Source organism: Vulpes vulpes, unplaced genomic scaffold (assembly GCF_048418805.1).
Source record: "Vulpes vulpes isolate BD-2025 unplaced genomic scaffold, VulVul3 u000000811, whole genome shotgun sequence".
In the NCBI taxonomy this organism is placed as follows: domain Eukaryota; kingdom Metazoa; phylum Chordata; class Mammalia; order Carnivora; family Canidae; genus Vulpes; species Vulpes vulpes.
Window position 1 is genome coordinate 23,337 of NW_027325756.1, and position 25,207 is coordinate 48,543.

Consider the following 25,207-nt stretch of genomic DNA (forward strand, 5'->3'; position numbering starts at 1 on the left):
TCTTCCTCTCAAGCCCTTCACCCTCGCAGCCCGCCCTTCAAGCACACCCACCCACGTCCTAGCCGGCCGCGCGTCCCAGGGCGCCGCGGGGGCCCGAAGGCGGCCGACGGAGGGGACGGGGCGACAGCAGGAACCTCGGGGCCGGGGCGGGGAGGGGGCGGTCGCTGGGGGGAGCCGGGCGGGGGCTGGATCCCGTCTCCGCAGGCCTGCGAGCCCCTCCGGGGGGCCGGGGCGGGGCTTTGGGGGCCGGGGCCGGGGCGGGGCTTTGGGGGCCGGGGCCGGGGCCGGGGCCGGGCCCGCCTGCGGGCCCTCCTCGCCCCGCCCCAATCTCCGCCCCCAGGCCCGCCCCCAGCCCCTAGCAATTCCCTGGCACCGCCCCCAGCCTCCAAGCCACCCAGCCACCCGCAACCCCCCCCACCTTCGGCCCGGGCCCGCCTGCACCTTCTCTCCGAAGGACATGCCCTGCCTCCCCCGCGGACCACCGTCCCTTCGGCCCTCAGCCACGACGTCCACGCTCCGCGGGCCCGGGACACCAGATGGCCCGACCGCCCGGGGCCTCAGGCCCCGTTGGCACCGGGCTGCGCGCTCCGCGGCCCCGCAACAGCCAAGGCCACAGCGACGCGGGGGCGGCCGGCACCCATGCCGAAAAGGGCCGCGCGCAACACAGCAAGAGACACAAGAGAGACTCGCTCCGCGCCTGGGCGTGGGCGCCGCGCACGCAACACAGGCACACGGTCCCGCGGCGGTTCGGCTGATGGGCAGGAATGGGGGCAGAACGGCATCCCTGACACCGTGGCTGCAGGGCCCGCGGCTGCCAGGGCTCCTAAGGCAGCTCCAGGGCCTGCGCCCCTCCGGCGGGGTGGCTGCCTCGCCCCCACAGGCCTTGTGGCCCAGCTCCGAGTGCCCGTGTCCCTCCGTCTGTGTGTGTGTGTGTGTGTGTCTGTCTGTCTGTCGTGGGCACCTGTGTCTGTGTCCCTGCCTGTCCGAGGATGGGGTCCGGCGGCGCGGGCGGCCCCGGCTTGGCTTTGAGCCAGGCCGGCTGAAGAACAGGAGAGGCCAGGGGTCGTCCGGAGCCGGCCGGCGCCGGCCCGCGGCACCCCCCCAGCCAGTGAGCGGTCCGAGGTGGGGCGGCGTGCCATCCGGGGAGCCGAGCGGCGGCGACGCGCCCGCCAGGCCGGGGACGGGAGCGCGCCCGGGCTCCGGCGACAGCCTCCGCTCCGGGGTGCGGGAGGCGTCTTGGCCCCCACCCCCCCCGCCCGGCCCGGGGCAGGCGCCCTCCGCCACCCCGGGCGCGGCGCGGGAGGCGGTCAGTCAATCAATCAGTCGGGCCGGCAGGCGAGCATGCAGGCGGGCTGGCGCGATCGGGCGGGCGGAGGGCTGAGGAGCGGCGGGCGCCTGGCCCGGAGAGGCGCAGAGCAGGCTCTTGGGGCGCCCAGCGGCAGCCGCGGACGTCTACGGCCATACCACCCTGAACGCGCCCGATCTCGTCTGATCTCGGAAGCTAAGCAGGGTCGGGCCTGGTTAGTACTTGGATGGGAGACCGCCTGGGAATACCGGGTGCTGTAGGCTTTTTTTCCTCGGCCTTTTGCCTGCCTTCCTGTCTGTCCCTTGGCCGCCAACGCCCCCTCGACCAACGCGGCGGCGGCGGCGGCGGCGGCGGCGGCGGCGGCGGCGGCGGCGCCCCCTCCGGGCGACCCGTGGCATGGCCCCCGCCCCGCCGGAAGCACCGCAGGGCGCCGCGGAGCACCGAGGGCGCCGGCTGCACGGGCAGGAGGCCACACACATGCACCACCTCCTCTTCCTCTCAAGCCCTTCACCCTCGCAGCCCGCCCTTCAAGCACACCCACCCACGTCCTAGCCGGCCGCGCGTCCCAGGGCGCCGCGGGGGCCCGAAGGCGGCCGACGGAGGGGACGGGGCGACAGCAGGAACCTCGGGGCCGGGGCGGGGAGGGGGCGGTCGCTGGGGGGAGCCGGGCGGGGGCTGGATCCCGTCTCCGCAGGCCTGCGAGCCCCTCCGGGGGGCCGGGGCGGGGCTTTGGGGGCCGGGGCCGGGGCGGGGCTTTGGGGGCCGGGGCCGGGGCCGGGGCCGGGCCCGCCTGCGGGCCCTCCTCGCCCCGCCCCAATCTCCGCCCCCAGGCCCGCCCCCAGCCCCTAGCAATTCCCTGGCACCGCCCCCAGCCTCCAAGCCACCCAGCCACCCGCAACCCCCCCCACCTTCGGCCCGGGCCCGCCTGCACCTTCTCTCCGAAGGACATGCCCTGCCTCCCCCGCGGACCACCGTCCCTTCGGCCCTCAGCCACGACGTCCACGCTCCGCGGGCCCGGGACACCAGATGGCCCGACCGCCCGGGGCCTCAGGCCCCGTTGGCACCGGGCTGCGCGCTCCGCGGCCCCGCAACAGCCAAGGCCACAGCGACGCGGGGGCGGCCGGCACCCATGCCGAAAAGGGCCGCGCGCAACACAGCAAGAGACACAAGAGAGACTCGCTCCGCGCCTGGGCGTGGGCGCCGCGCACGCAACACAGGCACACGGTCCCGCGGCGGTTCGGCTGATGGGCAGGAATGGGGGCAGAACGGCATCCCTGACACCGTGGCTGCAGGGCCCGCGGCTGCCAGGGCTCCTAAGGCAGCTCCAGGGCCTGCGCCCCTCCGGCGGGGTGGCTGCCTCGCCCCCACAGGCCTTGTGGCCCAGCTCCGAGTGCCCGTGTCCCTCCGTCTGTGTGTGTGTGTGTGTGTGTCTGTCTGTCTGTCGTGGGCACCTGTGTCTGTGTCCCTGCCTGTCCGAGGATGGGGTCCGGCGGCGCGGGCGGCCCCGGCTTGGCTTTGAGCCAGGCCGGCTGAAGAACAGGAGAGGCCAGGGGTCGTCCGGAGCCGGCCGGCGCCGGCCCGCGGCACCCCCCCAGCCAGTGAGCGGTCCGAGGTGGGGCGGCGTGCCATCCGGGGAGCCGAGCGGCGGCGACGCGCCCGCCAGGCCGGGGACGGGAGCGCGCCCGGGCTCCGGCGACAGCCTCCGCTCCGGGGTGCGGGAGGCGTCTTGGCCCCCACCCCCCCCGCCCGGCCCGGGGCAGGCGCCCTCCGCCACCCCGGGCGCGGCGCGGGAGGCGGTCAGTCAATCAATCAGTCGGGCCGGCAGGCGAGCATGCAGGCGGGCTGGCGCGATCGGGCGGGCGGAGGGCTGAGGAGCGGCGGGCGCCTGGCCCGGAGAGGCGCAGAGCAGGCTCTTGGGGCGCCCAGCGGCAGCCGCGGACGTCTACGGCCATACCACCCTGAACGCGCCCGATCTCGTCTGATCTCGGAAGCTAAGCAGGGTCGGGCCTGGTTAGTACTTGGATGGGAGACCGCCTGGGAATACCGGGTGCTGTAGGCTTTTTTTCCTCGGCCTTTTGCCTGCCTTCCTGTCTGTCCCTTGGCCGCCAACGCCCCCTCGACCAACGCGGCGGCGGCGGCGGCGGCGGCGGCGGCGGCGGCGGCGGCGGCGGCGGCGCCCCCCTCCGGGCGACCCGTGGCATGGCCCCCGCCCCGCCGGAAGCACCGCAGGGCGCCGCGGAGCACCGAGGGCGCCGGCTGCACGGGCAGGAGGCCACACACATGCACCACCTCCTCTTCCTCTCAAGCCCTTCACCCTCGCAGCCCGCCCTTCAAGCACACCCACCCACGTCCTAGCCGGCCGCGCGTCCCAGGGCGCCGCGGGGGCCCGAAGGCGGCCGACGGAGGGGACGGGGCGACAGCAGGAACCTCGGGGCCGGGGCGGGGAGGGGGCGGTCGCTGGGGGGAGCCGGGCGGGGGCTGGATCCCGTCTCCGCAGGCCTGCGAGCCCCTCCGGGGGGCCGGGGCGGGGCTTTGGGGGCCGGGGCCGGGGCGGGGCTTTGGGGGCCGGGGCCGGGGCCGGGGCCGGGCCCGCCTGCGGGCCCTCCTCGCCCCGCCCCAATCTCCGCCCCCAGGCCCGCCCCCAGCCCCTAGCAATTCCCTGGCACCGCCCCCAGCCTCCAAGCCACCCAGCCACCCGCAACCCCCCCCACCTTCGGCCCGGGCCCGCCTGCACCTTCTCTCCGAAGGACATGCCCTGCCTCCCCCGCGGACCACCGTCCCTTCGGCCCTCAGCCACGACGTCCACGCTCCGCGGGCCCGGGACACCAGATGGCCCGACCGCCCGGGGCCTCAGGCCCCGTTGGCACCGGGCTGCGCGCTCCGCGGCCCCGCAACAGCCAAGGCCACAGCGACGCGGGGGCGGCCGGCACCCATGCCGAAAAGGGCCGCGCGCAACACAGCAAGAGACACAAGAGAGACTCGCTCCGCGCCTGGGCGTGGGCGCCGCGCACGCAACACAGGCACACGGTCCCGCGGCGGTTCGGCTGATGGGCAGGAATGGGGGCAGAACGGCATCCCTGACACCGTGGCTGCAGGGCCCGCGGCTGCCAGGGCTCCTAAGGCAGCTCCAGGGCCTGCGCCCCTCCGGCGGGGTGGCTGCCTCGCCCCCACAGGCCTTGTGGCCCAGCTCCGAGTGCCCGTGTCCCTCCGTCTGTGTGTGTGTGTGTGTGTGTCTGTCTGTCTGTCGTGGGCACCTGTGTCTGTGTCCCTGCCTGTCCGAGGATGGGGTCCGGCGGCGCGGGCGGCCCCGGCTTGGCTTTGAGCCAGGCCGGCTGAAGAACAGGAGAGGCCAGGGGTCGTCCGGAGCCGGCCGGCGCCGGCCCGCGGCACCCCCCCAGCCAGTGAGCGGTCCGAGGTGGGGCGGCGTGCCATCCGGGGAGCCGAGCGGCGGCGACGCGCCCGCCAGGCCGGGGACGGGAGCGCGCCCGGGCTCCGGCGACAGCCTCCGCTCCGGGGTGCGGGAGGCGTCTTGGCCCCCACCCCCCCGCCCGGCCCGGGGCAGGCGCCCTCCGCCACCCCGGGCGCGGCGCGGGAGGCGGTCAGTCAATCAATCAGTCGGGCCGGCAGGCGAGCATGCAGGCGGGCTGGCGCGATCGGGCGGGCGGAGGGCTGAGGAGCGGCGGGCGCCTGGCCCGGAGAGGCGCAGAGCAGGCTCTTGGGGCGCCCAGCGGCAGCCGCGGACGTCTACGGCCATACCACCCTGAACGCGCCCGATCTCGTCTGATCTCGGAAGCTAAGCAGGGTCGGGCCTGGTTAGTACTTGGATGGGAGACCGCCTGGGAATACCGGGTGCTGTAAGGCTTTTTTTCCTCGGCCTTTTGCCTGCCTTCCTGTCTGTCCCTTGGCCGCCAATGCCCCCTCGACCAACGCGGCGGCGGCGGCGGCGGCGGCGGCGGCGCCCCCCTCCGGGCGACCCGTGGCATGGCCCCCGCCCCGCCGGAAGCACCGCAGGGCGCCGCGGAGCACCGAGGGCGCCGGCTGCACGGGCAGGAGGCCACACACATGCACCACCTCCTCTTCCTCTCAAGCCCTTCACCCTCGCAGCCCGCCCTTCAAGCACACCCACCCACGTCCTAGCCGGCCGCGCGTCCCAGGGCGCCGCGGGGGCCCGAAGGCGGCCGACGGAGGGGACGGGGCGACAGCAGGAACCTCGGGGCCGGGGCGGGGAGGGGGCGGTCGCTGGGGGGAGCCGGGCGGGGGCTGGATCCCGTCTCCGCAGGCCTGCGAGCCCCTCCGGGGGGCCGGGGCGGGGCTTTGGGGGCCGGGGCCGGGGCGGGGCTTTGGGGGCCGGGGCCGGGGCCGGGGCCGGGCCCGCCTGCGGGCCCTCCTCGCCCCGCCCCAATCTCCGCCCCCAGGCCCGCCCCCAGCCCCTAGCAATTCCCTGGCACCGCCCCCAGCCTCCAAGCCACCCAGCCACCCGCAACCCCCCCCACCTTCGGCCCGGGCCCGCCTGCACCTTCTCTCCGAAGGACATGCCCTGCCTCCCCCGCGGACCACCGTCCCTTCGGCCCTCAGCCACGACGTCCACGCTCCGCGGGCCCGGGACACCAGATGGCCCGACCGCCCGGGGCCTCAGGCCCCGTTGGCACCGGGCTGCGCGCTCCGCGGCCCCGCAACAGCCAAGGCCACAGCGACGCGGGGGCGGCCGGCACCCATGCCGAAAAGGGCCGCGCGCAACACAGCAAGAGACACAAGAGAGACTCGCTCCGCGCCTGGGCGTGGGCGCCGCGCACGCAACACAGGCACACGGTCCCGCGGCGGTTCGGCTGATGGGCAGGAATGGGGGCAGAACGGCATCCCTGACACCGTGGCTGCAGGGCCCGCGGCTGCCAGGGCTCCTAAGGCAGCTCCAGGGCCTGCGCCCCTCCGGCGGGGTGGCTGCCTCGCCCCCACAGGCCTTGTGGCCCAGCTCCGAGTGCCCGTGTCCCTCCGTCTGTGTGTGTGTGTGTGTGTGTCTGTCTGTCTGTCGTGGGCACCTGTGTCTGTGTCCCTGCCTGTCCGAGGATGGGGTCCGGCGGCGCGGGCGGCCCCGGCTTGGCTTTGAGCCAGGCCGGCTGAAGAACAGGAGAGGCCAGGGGTCGTCCGGAGCCGGCCGGCGCCGGCCCGCGGCACCCCCCCAGCCAGTGAGCGGTCCGAGGTGGGGCGGCGTGCCATCCGGGGAGCCGAGCGGCGGCGACGCGCCCGCCAGGCCGGGGACGGGAGCGCGCCCGGGCTCCGGCGACAGCCTCCGCTCCGGGGTGCGGGAGGCGTCTTGGCCCCCACCCCCCCCGCCCGGCCCGGGGCAGGCGCCCTCCGCCACCCCGGGCGTGGCGCGGGAGGCGGTCAGTCAATCAATCAGTCGGGCCGGCAGGCGAGCATGCAGGCGGGCTGGCGCGATCGGGCGGGCGGAGGGCTGAGGAGCGGCGGGCGCCTGGCCCGGAGAGGCGCAGAGCAGGCTCTTGGGGCGCCCAGCGGCAGCCGCGGACGTCTACGGCCATACCACCCTGAACGCGCCCGATCTCGTCTGATCTCGGAAGCTAAGCAGGGTCGGGCCTGGTTAGTACTTGGATGGGAGACCGCCTGGGAATACCGGGTGCTGTAGGCTTTTTTTCCTCGGCCTTTTGCCTGCCTTCCTGTCTGTCCCTTGGCCGCCAACGCCCCCTCGACCAACGCGGCGGCGGCGGCGGCGGCGGCGGCGGCGCCCCCCTCCGGGCGACCCGTGGCATGGCCCCCGCCCCGCCGGAAGCACCGCAGGGCGCCGCGGAGCACCGAGGGCGCCGGCTGCACGGGCAGGAGGCCACACACATGCACCACCTCCTCTTCCTCTCAAGCCCTTCACCCTCGCAGCCCGCCCTTCAAGCACACCCACCCACGTCCTAGCCGGCCGCGCGTCCCAGGGCGCCGCGGGGGCCCGAAGGCGGCCGACGGAGGGGACGGGGCGACAGCAGGAACCTCGGGGCCGGGGCGGGGAGGGGGCGGTCGCTGGGGGGAGCCGGGCGGGGGCTGGATCCCGTCTCCGCAGGCCTGCGAGCCCCTCCGGGGGGCCGGGGCGGGGCTTTGGGGGCCGGGGCCGGGGCGGGGCTTTGGGGGCCGGGGCCGGGGCCGGGGCCGGGCCCGCCTGCGGGCCCTCCTCGCCCCGCCCCAATCTCCACCCCCAGGCCCGCCCCCAGCCCCTAGCAATTCCCTGGCACCGCCCCCAGCCTCCAAGCCACCCAGCCACCCGCAACCCCCCCCACCTTCGGCCCGGGCCCGCCTGCACCTTCTCTCCGAAGGACATGCCCTGCCTCCCCCGCGGACCACCGTCCCTTCGGCCCTCAGCCACGACGTCCACGCTCCGCGGGCCCGGGACACCAGATGGCCCGACCGCCCGGGGCCTCAGGCCCCGTTGGCACCGGGCTGCGCGCTCCGCGGCCCCGCAACAGCCAAGGCCACAGCGACGCGGGGGCGGCCGGCACCCATGCCGAAAAGGGCCGCGCGCAACACAGCAAGAGACACAAGAGAGACTCGCTCCGCGCCTGGGCGTGGGCGCCGCGCACGCAACACAGGCACACGGTCCCGCGGCGGTTCGGCTGATGGGCAGGAATGGGGGCAGAACGGCATCCCTGACACCGTGGCTGCAGGGCCCGCGGCTGCCAGGGCTCCTAAGGCAGCTCCAGGGCCTGCGCCCCTCCGGCGGGGTGGCTGCCTCGCCCCCACAGGCCTTGTGGCCCAGCTCCGAGTGCCCGTGTCCCTCCGTCTGTGTGTGTGTGTGTGTGTGTCTGTCTGTCTGTCGTGGGCACCTGTGTCTGTGTCCCTGCCTGTCCGAGGATGGGGTCCGGCGGCGCGGGCGGCCCCGGCTTGGCTTTGAGCCAGGCCGGCTGAAGAACAGGAGAGGCCAGGGGTCGTCCGGAGCCGGCCGGCGCCGGCCCGCGGCACCCCCCCAGCCAGTGAGCGGTCCGAGGTGGGGCGGCGTGCCATCCGGGGAGCCGAGCGGCGGCGACGCGCCCGCCAGGCCGGGGACGGGAGCGCGCCCGGGCTCCGGCGACAGCCTCCGCTCCGGGGTGCGGGAGGCGTCTTGGCCCCCACCCCCCCCGCCCGGCCCGGGGCAGGCGCCCTCCGCCACCCCGGGCGCGGCGCGGGAGGCGGTCAGTCAATCAATCAGTCGGGCCGGCAGGCGAGCATGCAGGCGGGCTGGCGCGATCGGGCGGGCGGAGGGCTGAGGAGCGGCGGGCGCCTGGCCCGGAGAGGCGCAGAGCAGGCTCTTGGGGCGCCCAGCGGCAGCCGCGGACGTCTACGGCCATACCACCCTGAACGCGCCCGATCTCGTCTGATCTCGGAAGCTAAGCAGGGTCGGGCCTGGTTAGTACTTGGATGGGAGACCGCCTGGGAATACCGGGTGCTGTAGGCTTTTTTTCCTCGGCCTTTTGCCTGCCTTCCTGTCTGTCCCTTGGCCGCCAACGCCCCCTCGACCAACGCGGCGGCGGCGGCGGCGGCGGCGGCGGCGGCGGCGGCGCCCCCCTCCGGGCGACCCGTGGCATGGCCCCCGCCCCGCCGGAAGCACCGCAGGGCGCCGCGGAGCACCGAGGGCGCCGGCTGCACGGGCAGGAGGCCACACACATGCACCACCTCCTCTTCCTCTCAAGCCCTTCACCCTCGCAGCCCGCCCTTCAAGCACACCCACCCACGTCCTAGCCGGCCGCGCGTCCCAGGGCGCCGCGGGGGCCCGAAGGCGGCCGACGGAGGGGACGGGGCGACAGCAGGAACCTCGGGGCCGGGGCGGGGAGGGGGCGGTCGCTGGGGGGAGCCGGGCGGGGGCTGGATCCCGTCTCCGCAGGCCTGCGAGCCCCTCCGGGGGGCCGGGGCGGGGCTTTGGGGGCCGGGGCCGGGGCGGGGCTTTGGGGGCCGGGGCCGGGGCTGGGGCCCTCCTCGCCCCGCCCCAATCTCCGCCCCCAGGCCCGCCCCCAGCCCCTAGCAATTCCCTGGCACCGCCCCCAGCCTCCAAGCCACCCAGCCACCCGCAACCCCCCCCACCTTCGGCCCGGGCCCGCCTGCACCTTCTCTCCGAAGGACATGCCCTGCCTCCCCCGCGGACCACCGTCCCTTCGGCCCTCAGCCACGACGTCCACGCTCCGCGGGCCCGGGACACCAGATGGCCCGACCGCCCGGGGCCTCAGGCCCCGTTGGCACCGGGCTGCGCGCTCCGCGGCCCCGCAACAGCCAAGGCCACAGCGACGCGGGGGCGGCCGGCACCCATGCCGAAAAGGGCCGCGCGCAACACAGCAAGAGACACAAGAGAGACTCGCTCCGCGCCTGGGCGTGGGCGCCGCGCACGCAACACAGGCACACGGTCCCGCGGCGGTTCGGCTGATGGGCAGGAATGGGGGCAGAACGGCATCCCTGACACCGTGGCTGCAGGGCCCGCGGCTGCCAGGGCTCCTAAGGCAGCTCCAGGGCCTGCGCCCCTCCGGCGGGGTGGCTGCCTCGCCCCCACAGGCCTTGTGGCCCAGCTCCGAGTGCCCGTGTCCCTCCGTCTGTGTGTGTGTGTGTGTGTGTCTGTCTGTCTGTCGTGGGCACCTGTGTCTGTGTCCCTGCCTGTCCGAGGATGGGGTCCGGCGGCGCGGGCGGCCCCGGCTTGGCTTTGAGCCAGGCCGGCTGAAGAACAGGAGAGGCCAGGGGTCGTCCGGAGCCGGCCGGCGCCGGCCCGCGGCACCCCCCCAGCCAGTGAGCGGTCCGAGGTGGGGCGGCGTGCCATCCGGGGAGCCGAGCGGCGGCGACGCGCCCGCCAGGCCGGGGACGGGAGCGCGCCCGGGCTCCGGCGACAGCCTCCGCTCCGGGGTGCGGGAGGCGTCTTGGCCCCCACCCCCCCGCCCGGCCCGGGGCAGGCGCCCTCCGCCACCCCGGGCGCGGCGCGGGAGGCGGTCAGTCAATCAATCAGTCGGGCCGGCAGGCGAGCATGCAGGCGGGCTGGCGCGATCGGGCGGGCGGAGGGCTGAGGAGCGGCGGGCGCCTGGCCCGGAGAGGCGCAGAGCAGGCTCTTGGGGCGCCCAGCGGCAGCCGCGGACGTCTACGGCCATACCACCCTGAACGCGCCCGATCTCGTCTGATCTCGGAAGCTAAGCAGGGTCGGGCCTGGTTAGTACTTGGATGGGAGACCGCCTGGGAATACCGGGTGCTGTAGGCTTTTTTTCCTCGGCCTTTTGCCTGCCTTCCTGTCTGTCCCTTGGCCGCCAACGCCCCCTCGACCAACGCGGCGGCGGCGGCGGCGGCGGCGGCGGCGGCGGCGGCGGCGGCGCCCCCCTCCGGGCGACCCGTGGCATGGCCCCCGCCCCGCCGGAAGCACCGCAGGGCGCCGCGGAGCACCGAGGGCGCCGGCTGCACGGGCAGGAGGCCACACACATGCACCACCTCCTCTTCCTCTCAAGCCCTTCACCCTCGCAGCCCGCCCTTCAAGCACACCCACCCACGTCCTAGCCGGCCGCGCGTCCCAGGGCGCCGCGGGGGCCCGAAGGCGGCCGACGGAGGGGACGGGGCGACAGCAGGAACCTCGGGGCCGGGGCGGGGAGGGGGCGGTCGCTGGGGGGAGCCGGGCGGGGGCTGGATCCCGTCTCCGCAGGCCTGCGAGCCCCTCCGGGGGGCCGGGGCGGGGCTTTGGGGGCCGGGGCCGGGGCGGGGCTTTGGGGGCCGGGGCCGGGGCCGGGGCCGGGCCCGCCTGCGGGCCCTCCTCGCCCCGCCCCAATCTCCGCCCCCAGGCCCGCCCCCAGCCCCTAGCAATTCCCTGGCACCGCCCCCAGCCTCCAAGCCACCCAGCCACCCGCAACCCCCCCCACCTTCGGCCCGGGCCCGCCTGCACCTTCTCTCCGAAGGACATGCCCTGCCTCCCCCGCGGACCACCGTCCCTTCGGCCCTCAGCCACGACGTCCACGCTCCGCGGGCCCGGGACACCAGATGGCCCGACCGCCCGGGGCCTCAGGCCCCGTTGGCACCAGGCTGCGCGCTCCGCGGCCCCGCAACAGCCAAGGCCACAGCGACGCGGGGGCGGCCGGCACCCATGCCGAAAAGGGCCGCGCGCAACACAGCAAGAGACACAAGAGAGACTCGCTCCGCGCCTGGGCGTGGGCGCCGCGCACGCAACACAGGCACACGGTCCCGCGGCGGTTCGGCTGATGGGTAGGAATGGGGGCAGAACGGCATCCCTGACACCGTGGCTGCAGGGCCCGCGGCTGCCAGGGCTCCTAAGTCAGCTCCAGGGCCTGCGCCCCTCCGGCGGGGTGGCTGCCTCGCCCCCACAGGCCTTGTGGCCCAGCTCCGAGTGCCCGTGTCCCTCCGTCTGTGTGTGTGTGTGTGTGTGTGTCTGTCTGTCTGTCGTGGGCACCTGTGTCTGTGTCCCTGCCTGTCCGAGGATGGGGTCCGGCGGCGCGGGCGGCCCCGGCTTGGCTTTGAGCCAGGCCGGCTGAAGAACAGGAGAGGCCAGGGGTCGTCCGGAGCCGGCCGGCGCCGGCCCGCGGCACCCCCCCAGCCAGTGAGCGGTCCGAGGTGGGGCGGCGTGCCATCCGGGGAGCCGAGCGGCGGCGACGCGCCCGCCAGGCCGGGGACGGGAGCGCGCCCGGGCTCCGGCGACAGCCTCCGCTCCGGGGTGCGGGAGGCGTCTTGGCCCCCACCCCCCCCGCCCGGCCCGGGGCAGGCGCCCTCCGCCACCCCGGGCGCGGCGCGGGAGGCGGTCAGTCAATCAATCAGTCGGGCCGGCAGGCGAGCATGCAGGCGGGCTGGCGCGATCGGGCGGGCGGAGGGCTGAGGAGCGGCGGGCGCCTGGCCCGGAGAGGCGCAGAGCAGGCTCTTGGGGCGCCCAGCGGCAGCCGCGGACGTCTACGGCCATACCACCCTGAACGCGCCCGATCTCGTCTGATCTCGGAAGCTAAGCAGGGTCGGGCCTGGTTAGTACTTGGATGGGAGACCGCCTGGGAATACCGGGTGCTGTAGGCTTTTTTTCCTCGGCCTTTTGCCTGCCTTCCTGTCTGTCCCTTGGCCGCCAACGCCCCCTCGACCAACGCGGCGGCGGCGGCGGCGGCGGCGGCGGCGGCGGCGGCGGCGGCGCCCCCCTCCGGGCGACCCGTGGCATGGCCCCCGCCCCGCCGGAAGCACCGCAGGGCGCCGCGGAGCACCGAGGGCGCCGGCTGCACGGGCAGGAGGCCACACACATGCACCACCTCCTCTTCCTCTCAAGCCCTTCACCCTCGCAGCCCGCCCTTCAAGCACACCCACCCACGTCCTAGCCGGCCGCGCGTCCCAGGGCGCCGCGGGGGCCCGAAGGCGGCCGACGGAGGGGACGGGGCGACAGCAGGAACCTCGGGGCCGGGGCGGGGAGGGGGCGGTCGCTGGGGGGAGCCGGGCGGGGGCTGGATCCCGTCTCCGCAGGCCTGCGAGCCCCTCCGGGGGGCCGGGGCGGGGCTTTGGGGGCCGGGGCCGGGGCGGGGCTTTGGGGGCCGGGGCCGGGGCCGGGGCCGGGCCCGCCTGCGGGCCCTCCTCGCCCCGCCCCAATCTCCGCCCCCAGGCCCGCCCCCAGCCCCTAGCAATTCCCTGGCACCGCCCCCAGCCTCCAAGCCACCCAGCCACCCGCAACCCCCCCCACCTTCGGCCCGGGCCCGCCTGCACCTTCTCTCCGAAGGACATGCCCTGCCTCCCCCGCGGACCACCGTCCCTTCGGCCCTCAGCCACGACGTCCACGCTCCGCGGGCCCGGGACACCAGATGGCCCGACCGCCCGGGGCCTCAGGCCCCGTTGGCACCGGGCTGCGCGCTCCGCGGCCCCGCAACAGCCAAGGCCACAGCGACGCGGGGGCGGCCGGCACCCATGCGGAAAAGGGCCGCGCGCAACACAGCAAGAGACACAAGAGAGACTCGCTCCGCGCCTGGGCGTGGGCGCCGCGCACGCAACACAGGCACACGGTCCCGCGGCGGTTCGGCTGATGGGCAGGAATGGGGGCAGAACGGCATCCCTGACACCGTGGCTGCAGGGCCCGCGGCTGCCAGGGCTCCTAAGGCAGCTCCAGGGCCTGCGCCCCTCCGGCGGGGTGGCTGCCTCGCCCCCACAGGCCTTGTGGCCCAGCTCCGAGTGCCCGTGTCCCTCCGTCTGTGTGTGTGTGTGTGTGTGTCTGTCTGTCTGTCGTGGGCACCTGTGTCTGTGTCCCTGCCTGTCCGAGGATGGGGTCCGGCGGCGCGGGCGGCCCCGGCTTGGCTTTGAGCCAGGCCGGCTGAAGAACAGGAGAGGCCAGGGGTCGTCCGGAGCCGGCCGGCGCCGGCCCGCGGCACCCCCCCAGCCAGTGAGCGGTCCGAGGTGGGGCGGCGTGCCATCCGGGGAGCCGAGCGGCGGCGACGCGCCCGCCAGGCCGGGGACGGGAGCGCGCCCGGGCTCCGGCGACAGCCTCCGCTCCGGGGTGCGGGAGGCGTCTTGGCCCCCACCCCCCCCGCCCGGCCCGGGGCAGGCGCCCTCCGCCACCCCGGGCGCGGCGCGGGAGGCGGTCAGTCAATCAATCAGTCGGGCCGGCAGGCGAGCATGCAGGCGGGCTGGCGCGATCGGGCGGGCGGAGGGCTGAGGAGCGGCGGGCGCCTGGCCCGGAGAGGCGCAGAGCAGGCTCTTGGGGCGCCCAGCGGCAGCCGCGGACGTCTACGGCCATACCACCCTGAACGCGCCCGATCTCGTCTGATCTCGGAAGCTAAGCAGGGTCGGGCCTGGTTAGTACTTGGATGGGAGACCGCCTGGGAATACCGGGTGCTGTAGGCTTTTTTTCCTCGGCCTTTTGCCTGCCTTCCTGTCTGTCCCTTGGCCGCCAACGCCCCCTCGACCAACGCGGCGGCGGCGGCGGCGGCGGCGGCGGCGGCGGCGGCGGCGGCGCCCCCCTCCGGGCGACCCGTGGCATGGCCCCCGCCCCGCCGGAAGCACCGCAGGGCGCCGCGGAGCACCGAGGGCGCCGGCTGCACGGGCAGGAGGCCACACACATGCACCACCTCCTCTTCCTCTCAAGCCCTTCACCCTCGCAGCCCGCCCTTCAAGCACACCCACCCACGTCCTAGCCGGCCGCGCGTCCCAGGGCGCCGCGGGGGCCCGAAGGCGGCCGACGGAGGGGACGGGGCGACAGCAGGAACCTCGGGGCCGGGGCGGGGAGGGGGCGGTCGCTGGGGGGAGCCGGGCGGGGGCTGGATCCCGTCTCCGCAGGCCTGCGAGCCCCTCCGGGGGGCCGGGGCGGGGCTTTGGGGGCCGGGGCCGGGGCGGGGTTTGGGGGCCGGGGCCGGGGCCGGGGCCCTCCTCGCCCCGCCCCAATCTCCGCCCCCAGGCCCGCCCCCAGCCCCTAGCAATTCCCTGGCACCGCCCCCAGCCTCCAAGCCACCCAGCCACCCGCAACCCCCCCCACCTTCGGCCCGGGCCCGCCTGCACCTTCTCTCCGAAGGACATGCCCTGCCTCCCCCGCGGACCACCGTCCCTTCGGCCCTCAGCCACGACGTCCACGCTCCGCGGGCCCGGGACACCAGATGGCCCGACCGCCCGGGGCCTCAGGCCCCGTTGGCACCGGGCTGCGCGCTCCGCGGCCCCGCAACAGCCAAGGCCACAGCGACGCGGGGGCGGCCGGCACCCATGCCGAAAAGGGCCGCGCGCAACACAGCAAGAGACACAAGAGAGACTCGCTCCGCGCCTGGGCGTGGGCGCCGCGCACGCAACACAGGCACACGGTCCCGCGGCGGTTCGGCTGATGGGCAGGAATGGGGGCAGAACGGCATCCCTGACACCGTGGCTGCAGGGCCCGCGGCTGCCAGGGCTCCTAAGGCAGCTCCAGGGCCTGCGCCCCTCCGGCGGGGTGGCTGCCTCGCCCCCACAGGCCTTGTGGCCCAGCTCCGAGTGCCCGTGTCCCTCCGTCTGTGTGTGTGTGTGTGTGTGTCTGTCTGTCTGTCGTGGGCACCTGTGTCTGTGTCCCTGCCTGTCCGAGGATGGGGTCCGGCGGCGCGGGCGGCCCCGGCTTGGCTTTGAGCCAGGCCGGCTGAAGAACAGGAGAGGCCAGGGGTCGTCCGGAGCCGGCCGGCGCCGGCCCGCGGCACCCCCCCAGCCAGTGAGCGGTCCGAGGTGGGGCGGCGTGCCATCCGGGGAGCCGAGCGGCGGCGACGCGCCCGCCAGGCCGGGGACGGGAGCGCGCCCGGGCTCCGGCGACAGCCTCCGCTCCGGGGTGCGGGAGGCGTCTTGGCCCCCACCCCCCCCGCCCGGCCCGGGGCAGGCGCCCTCCGCCACCCCGGGCGTGGCGCGGGAGGCGGTCAGTCAATCAATCAGTCGGGCCGGCAGGCGAGCATGCAGGCGGGCTGGCGCGATCGGGCGGGCGGAGGGCTGAGGAGCGGCGGGCGCCTGGCCCGGAGAGGCGCAGAGCAGGCTCTTGGGGCGCCCAGCGGCAGCCGCGGACGTCTACGGCCATACCACCCTGAACGCGCCCGATCTCGTCTGATCTCGGAAGCTAAGCAGGGTCGGGCCTGGTTAGTACTTGGATGGGAGACCGCCTGGGAATACCGGGTGCTGTAGGCTTTTTTTCCTCGGCCTTTTGCCTGCCTTCCTGTCTGTCCCTTGGCCGCCAACGCCCCCTCGACCAACGCGGCGGCGGCGGCGGCGGCGGCGGCGGCGGCGGCGGCGGCGCCCCCCTCCGGGCGACCCGTGGCATGGCCCCCGCCCCGCCGGAAGCACCGCAGGGCGCCGCGGAGCACCGAGGGCGCCGGCTGCACGGGCAGGAGGCCACACACATGCACCACCTCCTCTTCCTCTCAAGCCCTTCACCCTCGCAGCCCGCCCTTCAAGCACACCCACCCACGTCCTAGCCGGCCGCGCGTCCCAGGGCGCCGCGGGGGCCCGAAGGCGGCCGACGGAGGGGACGGGGCGACAGCAGGAACCTCGGGGCCGGGGCGGGGAGGGGGCGGTCGCTGGGGGGAGCCGGGCGGGGGCTGGATCCCGTCTCCGCAGGCCTGCGAGCCCCTCCGGGGGGCCGGGGCGGGGCTTTGGGGGCCGGGGCCGGGGCGGGGCTTTGGGGGCCGGGGCCGGGGCCGGGGCCCTCCTCGCCCCGCCCCAATCTCCGCCCCCAGGCCCGCCCCCAGCCCCTAGCAATTCCCTGGCACCGCCCCCAGCCTCCAAGCCACCCAGCCACCCGCAACCCCCCCCACCTTCGGCCCGGGCCCGCCTGCACCTTCTCTCCGAAGGACATGCCCTGCCTCCCCCGCGGACCACCGTCCCTTCGGCCCTCAGCCACGACGTCCACGCTCCGCGGGCCCGGGACACCAGATGGCCCGACCGCCCGGGGCCTCAGGCCCCGTTGGCACCGGGCTGCGCGCTCCGCGGCCCCGCAACAGCCAAGGCCACAGCGACGCGGGGGCGGCCGGCACCCATGCCGAAAAGGGCCGCGCGCAACACAGCAAGAGACACAAGAGAGACTCGCTCCGCGCCTGGGCGTGGGCGCCGCGCACGCAACACAGGCACACGGTCCCGCGGCGGTTCGGCTGATGGGCAGGAATGGGGGCAGAACGGCATCCCTGACACCGTGGCTGCAGGGCCCGCGGCTGCCAGGGCTCCTAAGGCAGCTCCAGGGCCTGCGCCCCTCCGGCGGGGTGGCTGCCTCGCCCCCACAGGCCTTGTGGCCCAGCTCCGAGTGCCCGTGTCCCTCCGTCTGTGTGTGTGTGTGTGTGTGTCTGTCTGTCTGTCGTGGGCACCTGTGTCTGTGTCCCTGCCTGTCCGAGGATGGGGTCCGGCGGCGCGGGCGGCCCCGGCTTGGCTTTGAGCCAGGCCGGCTGAAGAACAGGAGAGGCCAGGGGTCGTCCGGAGCCGGCCGGCGCCGGCCCGCGGCACCCCCCCAGCCAGTGAGCGGTCCGAGGTGGGGCGGCGTGCCATCCGGGGAGCCGAGCGGCGGCGACGCGCCCGCCAGGCCGGGGACGGGAGCGCGCCCGGGCTCCGGCGACAGCCTCCGCTCCGGGGTGCGGGAGGCGTCTTGGCCCCCACTCCCCCCGCCCGGCCCGGGGCAGGCGCCCTCCGCCACCCCGGGCGCGGCGCGGGAGGCGGTCAGTCAATCAATCAGTCGGGCCGGCAGGCGAGCATGCAGGCGGGCTGGCGCGATCGGGCGGGCGGAGGGCTGAGGAGCGGCGGGCGCCTGGCCCGGAGAGGCGCAGAGCAGGCTCTTGGGGCGCCCAGCGGCAGCCGCGGACGTCTACGGCCATACCACCCTGAACGCGCCCGATCTCGTCTGATCTCGGAAGCTAAGCAGGGTCGGGCCTGGTTAGTACTTGGATGGGAGACCGCCTGGGAATACCGGGTGCTGTAGGCTTTTTTTCCTCGGCCTTTTGCCTGCCTTCCTGTCTGTCCCTTGGCCGCCAACGCCCCCTCGACCAACGCGGCGGCGGCGGCGGCGGCGGCGGCGGCGGCGGCGGCGGCGGCGGCGCCCCCCTCCGGGCGACCCGTGGCATGGCCCCCGCCCCGCCGGAAGCACCGCAGGGCGCCGCGGAGCACCGAGGGCGCCGGCTGCACGGGCAGGAGGCCACACACATGCACCACCTCCTCTTCCTCTCAAGCCCTTCACCCTCGCAGCCCGCCCTTCAAGCACACCCACCCACGTCCTAGCCGGCCGCGCGTCCCAGGGCGCCGCGGGGGCCCGAAGGCGGCCGACGGAGGGGACGGGGCGACAGCAGGAACCTCGGGGCCGGGGCGGGGAGGGGGCGGTCGCTGGGGGGAGCCGGGCGGGGGCTGGATCCCGTCTCCGCAGGCCTGCGAGCCCCTCCGGGGGGCCGGGGCGGGGCTTTGGGGGCCGGGGCCGGGGCGGGGCTTTGGGGGCCGGGGCCGGGGCCGGGGCCCTCCTCGCCCCGCCCCAATCTCCGCCCCCAGGCCCGCCCCCAGCCCCTAGCAATTCCCTGGCACCGCCCCCAGCCTCCAAGCCACCCAGCCACCCGCAACCCCCCCCACCTTCGGCCCGGGCCCGCCTGCACCTTCTCTCCGAAGGACATGCCCTGCCTCCCCCGCGGACCACCGTCCCTTCGGCCCTCAGCCACGACGTCCACGCTCCGCGGGCCCGGGACACCAGATGGCCCGACCGCCCGGGGCCTCAGGCCCCGTTGGCACCGGGCTGCGCGCTCCGCGGCCCCGCAACAGCCAAGGCCACAGCGACGCGGGGGCGGCCGGCACCCATGCCGAAAAGGGCCGCGCGCAACACAGCAAGAGACACAAGAGAGACTCGCTCCGCACCTGGGCGTGGGCGCCGCGCACGCAACACAGGCACACGGTCCCGCGGCGGTTCGGCTGATGGGCAGGAATGGGGGCAGAACGGCATCCCTGACACCGTGGCTGCAGGGCCCGCGGCTGCCAGGGCTCCTAAGGCAGCTCCAGGGCCTGCGCCCCTCCGGCGGGGTGGCTGCCTCGCCCCCACAGGCCTTGTGGCCCAGCTCCGAGTGCCCGTGTCCCTCCGTCTGTGTGTGTGTGTGTGTGTGTCTGTCTGTCTGTCGTGGGCACCTGTGTCTGTGTCCCTGCCTGTCCGAGGATGGGGTCCGGCGGCGCGGGCGGCCCCGGCTTGGCTTTGAGCCAGGCCGGCTGAAGAACAGGAGAGGCCAGGGGTCGTCCGGAGCCGGCCGGCGCCGGCCCGCGGCACCCCCCCAGCCAGTGAGCGGTCCGAGGTGGGGCGGCGTGCCATCCGGGGAGCCGAGCGGCGGCGACGCGCCCGCCAGGCCGGGGACGGGAGCGCGCCCGGGCTCCGGCGACAGCCTCCGCTCCGGGGTGCGGGAGGCGTCTTGGCCCCCACCCCCCCCGCCCGGCCCGGGGCAGGCGCCCTCCGCCACCCCGGGCGTGGCGCGGGAGGCGGTCAGTCAATCAATCAGTCGGGCCGGCAGGCGAGCATGCAGGCGGGCTGGCGCGATCGGGCGGGCGGAGGGCTGAGGAGCGGCGGGCGCCTGGCCCGGAGAGGCGCAGAGCAGGCTCTTGGGGCGCCCAGCGGCAGCCGCGGACGTCTACGGCCATACCACCCTGAACGCGCCCGATCTCGTCTGATCTCGGAAGCTAAGCAGGGTCGGGCCTGGTTAGTACTTGGATGGGAGACCGCCTGGGAATACCGGGTGCTGTAGGCTTTTTTTCCTCGGCCTTTTGCCTGCCTTCCTGTCTGTCCCTTGGCCGCCAACGCCCCCTCGACCAAGGCGGCGGCGGCGGCGGCGGCGGCGGCGGCGCCCCCCTCCGGGCGACCCGTGGCATGGCCCCCGCCCCGCCGGAAGCACCGCAGGGCGCCGCGGAGCACCGAGGGCGCCGGCTGCACGGGCAGGAGGCCACACACATGCACCACCTCCTCTTCCTCTCAAGCCCTTCACCCTCGCAGCCCGCCCTTCAAGCACACCCACCCACGTCCTAGCCGGCCGCGCGTCCCAGGGCGCCGCGGGGGCCCGAAGGCGGCCGACGGAGGGGACGGGGCGACAGCAGGAACCTCGGGGCCGGGGCGGGGAGGGGGCGGTCGCTGGGGGGAGCCGGGCGGGGGCTGGATCCCGTCTCCGCAGGCCTGCGAGCCCCTCCGGGGGGCCGGGGCGGGGCTTTGGGGGCCGGGGCCGGGGCGGGGCTTTGGGGGCCGGGGCCGGGGCCGGGGCCCTCCTCGCCCCGCCCCAATCTCCGCCCCCAGGCCCGCCCCCAGCCCCTAGCAATTCCCTGGCACCGCCCCCAGCCTCCAAGCCACCCAGCCACCCGCAACCCCCCCCACCTTCGGCCCGGGCCCGCCTGCACCTTCTCTCCGAAGGACATGCCCTGCCTCCCCCGCGGACCACCGTCCCTTCGGCCCTCAGCCACGACGTCCACGCTCCGCGGGCCCGGGACACCAGATGGCCCGACCGCCCGGGGCCTCAGGCCCCGTTGGCACCGGGCTGCGCGCTCCGCGGCCCCGCAACAGCCAAGGCCACAGCGACGCGGGGGCGGCCGGCACCCATGCCGAAAAGGGCCGCGCGCAACACAGCAAGAGACACAAGAGAGACTCGCTCCGCGCCTGGGCGTGGGCGCCGCGCACGCAACACAGGCACACGGTCCCGCGGCGGTTCGGCTGATGGGCAGGAATGGGGGCAGAACGGCATCCCTGACACCGTGGCTGCAGGGCCCGCGGCTGCCAGGGCTCCTAAGGCAGCTCCAGGGCCTGCGCCCCTCCGGCGGGGTGGCTGCCTCGCCCCCACAGGCCTTGTGGCCCAGCTCCGAGTGCCCGTGTCCCTCCGTCTGTGTGTGTGTGTGTGTGTGTCTGTCTGTCTGTCGTGGGCACCTGTGTCTGTGTCCCTGCCTGTCCGAGGATGGGGTCCGGCGGCGCGGGCGGCCCCGGCTTGGCTTTGAGCCAGGCCGGCTGAAGAACAGGAGAGGCCAGGGGTCGTCCGGAGCCGGCCGGCGCCGGCCCGCGGCACCCCCCCAGCCAGTGAGCGGTCCGAGGTGGGGCGGCGTGCCATCCGGGGAGCCGAGCGGCGGCGACGCGCCCGCCAGGCCGGGGACGGGAGCGCGCCCGGGCTCCGGCGACAGCCTCCGCTCCGGGGTGCGGGAGGCGTCTTGGCCCCCACCCCCCCCGCCCGGCCCGGGGCAGGCGCCCTCCGCCACCCCGGGCGCGGCGCGGGAGGCGGTCAGTCAATCAATCAGTCGGGCCGGCAGGCGAGCATGCAGGCGGGCTGGCGCGATCGGGCGGGCGGAGGGCTGAGGAGCGGCGGGCGCCTGGCCCGGAGAGGCGCAGAGCAGGCTCTTGGGGCGCCCAGCGGCAGCCGCGGACGTCTACGGCCATACCACCCTGAACGCGCCCGATCTCGTCTGATCTCGGAAGCTAAGCAGGGTCGGGCCTGGTTAGTACTTGGATGGGAGACCGCCTGGGAATACCGGGTGCTGTAGGCTTTTTTTCCTCGGCCTTTTGCCTGCCTTCCTGTCTGTCCCTTGGCCGCCAACGCCCCCTCGACCAACGCGGCGGCGGCGGCGGCGGCGGCGGCGGCGGCGGCGGCGGCGGCGGCGGCGCCCCCCTCCGGGCGACCCGTGGCATGGCCCCCGCCCCGCCGGAAGCACCGCAGGGCGCCGCGGAGCACCGAGGGCGCCGGCTGCACGGGCAGGAGGCCACACACATGCACCACCTCCTCTTCCTCTCAAGCCCTTCACCCTCGCAGCCCGCCCTTCAAGCACACCCACCCACGTCCTAGCCGGCCGCGCGTCCCAGGGCGCCGCGGGGGCCCGAAGGCGGCCGACGGAGGGGACGGGGCGACAGCAGGAACCTCGGGGCCGGGGCGGGGAGGGGGCGGTCGCTGGGGGGAGCCGGGCGGGGGCTGGATCCCGTCTCCGCAGGCCTGCGAGCCCCTCCGGGGGGCCGGGGCGGGGCTTTGGGGGCCGGGGCCGGGGCGGGGCTTTGGGGGCCGGGGCCGGGGCCGGGGCCCTCCTCGCCCCGCCCCAATCTCCGCCCCCAGGCCCGCCCCCAGCCCCTAGCAATTCCCTGGCACCGCCCCCAGCCTCCAAGCCACCCAGCCACCCGCAACCCCCCCCACCTTCGGCCCGGGCCCGCCTGCACCTTCTCTCCGAAGGACATGCCCTGCCTCCCCCGCGGACCACCGTCCCTTCGGCCCTCAGCCACGACGTCCACGCTCCGCGGGCCCGGGACACCAGATGGCCCGACCGCCCGGGGCCTCAGGCCCCGTTGGCACCAGGCTGCGCGCTCCGCGGCCCCGCAACAGCCAAGGCCACAGCGACGCGGGGGCGGCCGGCACCCATGCCGAAAAGGGCCGCGCGCAACACAGCAAGAGACACAAGAGAGACTCGCTCCGCGCCTGGGCGTGGGCGCCGCGCACGCAACACAGGCACACGGTCCCGCGGCGGTTCGGCTGATGGGCAGGAATGGGGGCAGAACGGCATCCCTGACACCGTGGCTGCAGGGCCCGCGGCTGCCAGGGCTCCTAAGGCAGCTCCAGGGCCTGCGCCCCTCCGGCGGGGTGGCTGCCTCGCCCCCACAGGCCTTGTGGCCCAGCTCCGAGTGCCCGTGTCCCTCCGTCTGTGTGTGTGTGTGTGTGTGTGTCTGTCTGTCTGTCGTGGGCACCTGTGTCTGTGTCCCTGCCTGTCCGAGGATGGGGTCCGGCGGCGCGGGCGGCCCCGGCTTGGCTTTGAGCCAGGCCGGCTGAAGAACAGGAGAGGCCAGGGGTCGTCCGGAGCCGGCCGGCGCCGGCCCGCGGCACCCCCCCAGCCAGTGAGCGGTCCGAGGTGGGGCGGCGTGCCATCCGGGGAGCCGAGCGGCGGCGACGCGCCCGCCAGGCCGGGGACGGGAGCGCGCCCGGGCTCCGGCGACAGCCTCCGCTCCGGGGTGCGGGAGGCGTCTTGGCCCCCACCCCCCCCGCCCGGCCCGGGGCAGGCGCCCTCCGCCACCCCGGGCGCGGCGCGGGAGGCGGTCAGTCAATCAATCAGTCGGGCCGGCAGGCGAGCATGCAGGCGGGCTGGCGCGATCGGGCGGGCGGAGGGCTGAGGAGCGGCGGGCGCCTGGCCCGGAGAGGCGCAGAGCAGGCTCTTGGGGCGCCCAGCGGCAGCCGCGGACGTCTACGGCCATACCACCCTGAACGCGCCCGATCTCGTCTGATCTCGGAAGCTAAGCAGGGTCGGGCCTGGTTAGTACTTGGATGGGAGACCGCCTGGGAATACCGGGTGCTGTAGGCTTTTTTTCCTCGGCCTTTTGCCTGCCTTCCTGTCTGTCCCTTGGCCGCCAACGCCCCCTCGACCAACGCGGCGGCGGCGGCGGCGGCGGCGGCGGCGCCCCCCTCCGGGCGACCCGTGGCATGGCCCCCGCCCCGCCGGAAGCACCGCAGGGCGCCGCGGAGCACCGAGGGCGCCGGCTGCACGGGCAGGAGGCCACACACATGCACCACCTCCTCTTCCTCTCAAGCCCTTCACCCTCGCAGCCCGCCCTTCAAGCACACCCACCCACGTCCTAGCCGGCCGCGCGTCCCAGGGCGCCGCGGGGGCCCGAAGGCGGCCGACGGAGGGGACGGGGCGACAGCAGGAACCTCGGGGCCGGGGCGGGGAGGGGGCGGTCGCTGGGGGGAGCCGGGCGGGGGCTGGATCCCGTCTCCGCAGGCCTGCGAGCCCCTCCGGGGGGCCGGGGCGGGGCTTTGGGGGCCGGGGCCGGGGCGGGGCTTTGGGGGCCGGGGCCGGGGCCGGGGCCCTCCTCGCCCCGCCCCAATCTCCGCCCCCAGGCCCGCCCCCAGCCCCTAGCAATTCCCTGGCACCGCCCCCAGCCTCCAAGCCACCCAGCCACCCGCAACCCCCCCCACCTTCGGCCCGGGCCCGCCTGCACCTTCTCTCCGAAGGACATGCCCTGCCTCCCCCGCGGACCACCGTCCCTTCGGCCCTCAGCCACGACGTCCACGCTCCGCGGGCCCGGGACACCAGATGGCCCGACCGCCCGGGGCCTCAGGCCCCGTTGGCACCGGGCTGCGCGCTCCGCGGCCCCGCAACAGCCAAGGCCACAGCGACGCGGGGGCGGCCGGCACCCATGCCGAAAAGGGCCGCGCGCAACACAGCAAGAGACACAAGAGAGACTCGCTCCGCGCCTGGGCGTGGGCGCCGCGCACGCAACACAGGCACACGGTCCCGCGGCGGTTCGGCTGATGGGCAGGAATGGGGGCAGAACGGCATCCCTGACACCGTGGCTGCAGGGCCCGCGGCTGCCAGGGCTCCTAAGGCAGCTCCAGGGCCTGCGCCCCTCCGGCGGGGTGGCTGCCTCGCCCCCACAGGCCTTGTGGCCCAGCTCCGAGTGCCCGTGTCCCTCCGTCTGTGTGTGTGTGTGTGTGTGTCTGTCTGTCTGTCGTGGGCACCTGTGTCTGTGTCCCTGCCTGTCCGAGGATGGGGTCCGGCGGCGCGGGCGGCCCCGGCTTGGCTTTGAGCCAGGCCGGCTGAAGAACAGGAGAGGCCAGGGGTCGTCCGGAGCCGGCCGGCGCCGGCCCGCGGCACCCCCCCAGCCAGTGAGCGGTCCGAGGTGGGGCGGCGTGCCATCCGGGGAGCCGAGCGGCGGCGACGCGCCCGCCAGGCCGGGGACGGGAGCGCGCCCGGGCTCCGGCGACAGCCTCCGCTCCGGGGTGCGGGAGGCGTCTTGGCCCCCACCCCCCCCGCCCGGCCCGGGGCAGGCGCCCTCCGCCACCCCGGGCGCGGCGCGGGAGGCGGTCAGTCAATCAATCAGTCGGGCCGGCAGGCGAGCATGCAGGCGGGCTGGCGCGATCGGGCGGGCGGAGGGCTGAGGAGCGGCGGGCGCCTGGCCCGGAGAGGCGCAGAGCAGGCTCTTGGGGCGCCCAGCGGCAGCCGCGGACGTCTACGGCCATACCACCCTGAACGCGCCCGATCTCGTCTGATCTCGGAAGCTAAGCAGGGTCGGGCCTGGTTAGTACTTGGATGGGAGACCGCCTGGGAATACCGGGTGCTGTAGGCTTTTTTTCCTCGGCCTTTTGCCTGCCTTCCTGTCTGTCCCTTGGCCGCCAACGCCCCCTCGACCAACGCGGCGGCGGCGGCGGCGGCGGCGGCGGCGGCGGCGGCGGCGCCCCCCTCCGGGCGACCCGTGGCATGGCCCCCGCCCCGCCGGAAGCACCGCAGGGCGCCGCGGAGCACCGAGGGCGCCGGCTGCACGGGCAGGAGGCCACACACATGCACCACCTCCTCTTCCTCTCAAGCCCTTCACCCTCGCAGCCCGCCCTTCAAGCACACCCACCCACGTCCTAGCCGGCCGCGCGTCCCAGGGCGCCGCGGGGGCCCGAAGGCGGCCGACGGAGGGGACGGGGCGACAGCAGGAACCTCGGGGCCGGGGCGGGGAGGGGGCGGTCGCTGGGGGGAGCCGGGCGGGGGCTGGATCCCGTCTCCGCAGGCCTGCGAGCCCCTCCGGGG

General features: G+C 76.2%; 14 non-coding genes across 14 annotated transcripts; all 14 read left to right on the top strand.

The window, feature by feature from the left end:
* The first annotated feature begins 1,450 nt into the window (after positions 1-1,450).
* On the top strand, positions 1,451-1,569 carry LOC140596980 (5S ribosomal RNA). The gene has a single exon (XR_011998849.1). It is a non-coding gene; the product is annotated as a 5S ribosomal RNA (ribosomal RNA).
* A 1,677-nt stretch (positions 1,570-3,246) lies between these two features.
* Positions 3,247-3,365, top strand: LOC140596982 (5S ribosomal RNA). The gene has a single exon (XR_011998850.1). It is a non-coding gene; the product is annotated as a 5S ribosomal RNA (ribosomal RNA).
* Positions 3,366-5,048: 1,683 nt separating this feature from the next.
* On the top strand, positions 5,049-5,167 carry LOC140596974 (5S ribosomal RNA). The gene has a single exon (XR_011998843.1). It is a non-coding gene; the product is annotated as a 5S ribosomal RNA (ribosomal RNA).
* A 1,664-nt stretch (positions 5,168-6,831) lies between these two features.
* Positions 6,832-6,950, top strand: LOC140596983 (5S ribosomal RNA). Its single transcript, XR_011998851.1, has one exon. It is a non-coding gene; the product is annotated as a 5S ribosomal RNA (ribosomal RNA).
* A 1,663-nt stretch (positions 6,951-8,613) lies between these two features.
* On the top strand, positions 8,614-8,732 carry LOC140596985 (5S ribosomal RNA). Its single transcript, XR_011998853.1, has one exon. It is a non-coding gene; the product is annotated as a 5S ribosomal RNA (ribosomal RNA).
* Positions 8,733-10,386: 1,654 nt separating this feature from the next.
* On the top strand, positions 10,387-10,505 carry LOC140596986 (5S ribosomal RNA). The gene has a single exon (XR_011998854.1). It is a non-coding gene; the product is annotated as a 5S ribosomal RNA (ribosomal RNA).
* Positions 10,506-12,185: 1,680 nt separating this feature from the next.
* On the top strand, positions 12,186-12,304 carry LOC140596987 (5S ribosomal RNA). Its single transcript, XR_011998855.1, has one exon. It is a non-coding gene; the product is annotated as a 5S ribosomal RNA (ribosomal RNA).
* Positions 12,305-13,982: 1,678 nt separating this feature from the next.
* On the top strand, positions 13,983-14,101 carry LOC140596988 (5S ribosomal RNA). The gene has a single exon (XR_011998856.1). It is a non-coding gene; the product is annotated as a 5S ribosomal RNA (ribosomal RNA).
* A 1,660-nt stretch (positions 14,102-15,761) lies between these two features.
* Positions 15,762-15,880, top strand: LOC140596989 (5S ribosomal RNA). The gene has a single exon (XR_011998857.1). It is a non-coding gene; the product is annotated as a 5S ribosomal RNA (ribosomal RNA).
* A 1,658-nt stretch (positions 15,881-17,538) lies between these two features.
* On the top strand, positions 17,539-17,657 carry LOC140596990 (5S ribosomal RNA). The gene has a single exon (XR_011998858.1). It is a non-coding gene; the product is annotated as a 5S ribosomal RNA (ribosomal RNA).
* A 1,664-nt stretch (positions 17,658-19,321) lies between these two features.
* LOC140596991 (5S ribosomal RNA) lies at positions 19,322-19,440 on the top strand. Its single transcript, XR_011998859.1, has one exon. It is a non-coding gene; the product is annotated as a 5S ribosomal RNA (ribosomal RNA).
* Positions 19,441-21,086: 1,646 nt separating this feature from the next.
* On the top strand, positions 21,087-21,205 carry LOC140596992 (5S ribosomal RNA). Its single transcript, XR_011998860.1, has one exon. It is a non-coding gene; the product is annotated as a 5S ribosomal RNA (ribosomal RNA).
* Positions 21,206-22,874: 1,669 nt separating this feature from the next.
* On the top strand, positions 22,875-22,993 carry LOC140596993 (5S ribosomal RNA). The gene has a single exon (XR_011998861.1). It is a non-coding gene; the product is annotated as a 5S ribosomal RNA (ribosomal RNA).
* Positions 22,994-24,639: 1,646 nt separating this feature from the next.
* On the top strand, positions 24,640-24,758 carry LOC140596994 (5S ribosomal RNA). The gene has a single exon (XR_011998862.1). It is a non-coding gene; the product is annotated as a 5S ribosomal RNA (ribosomal RNA).
* Positions 24,759-25,207: the final 449 nt, after the last annotated feature.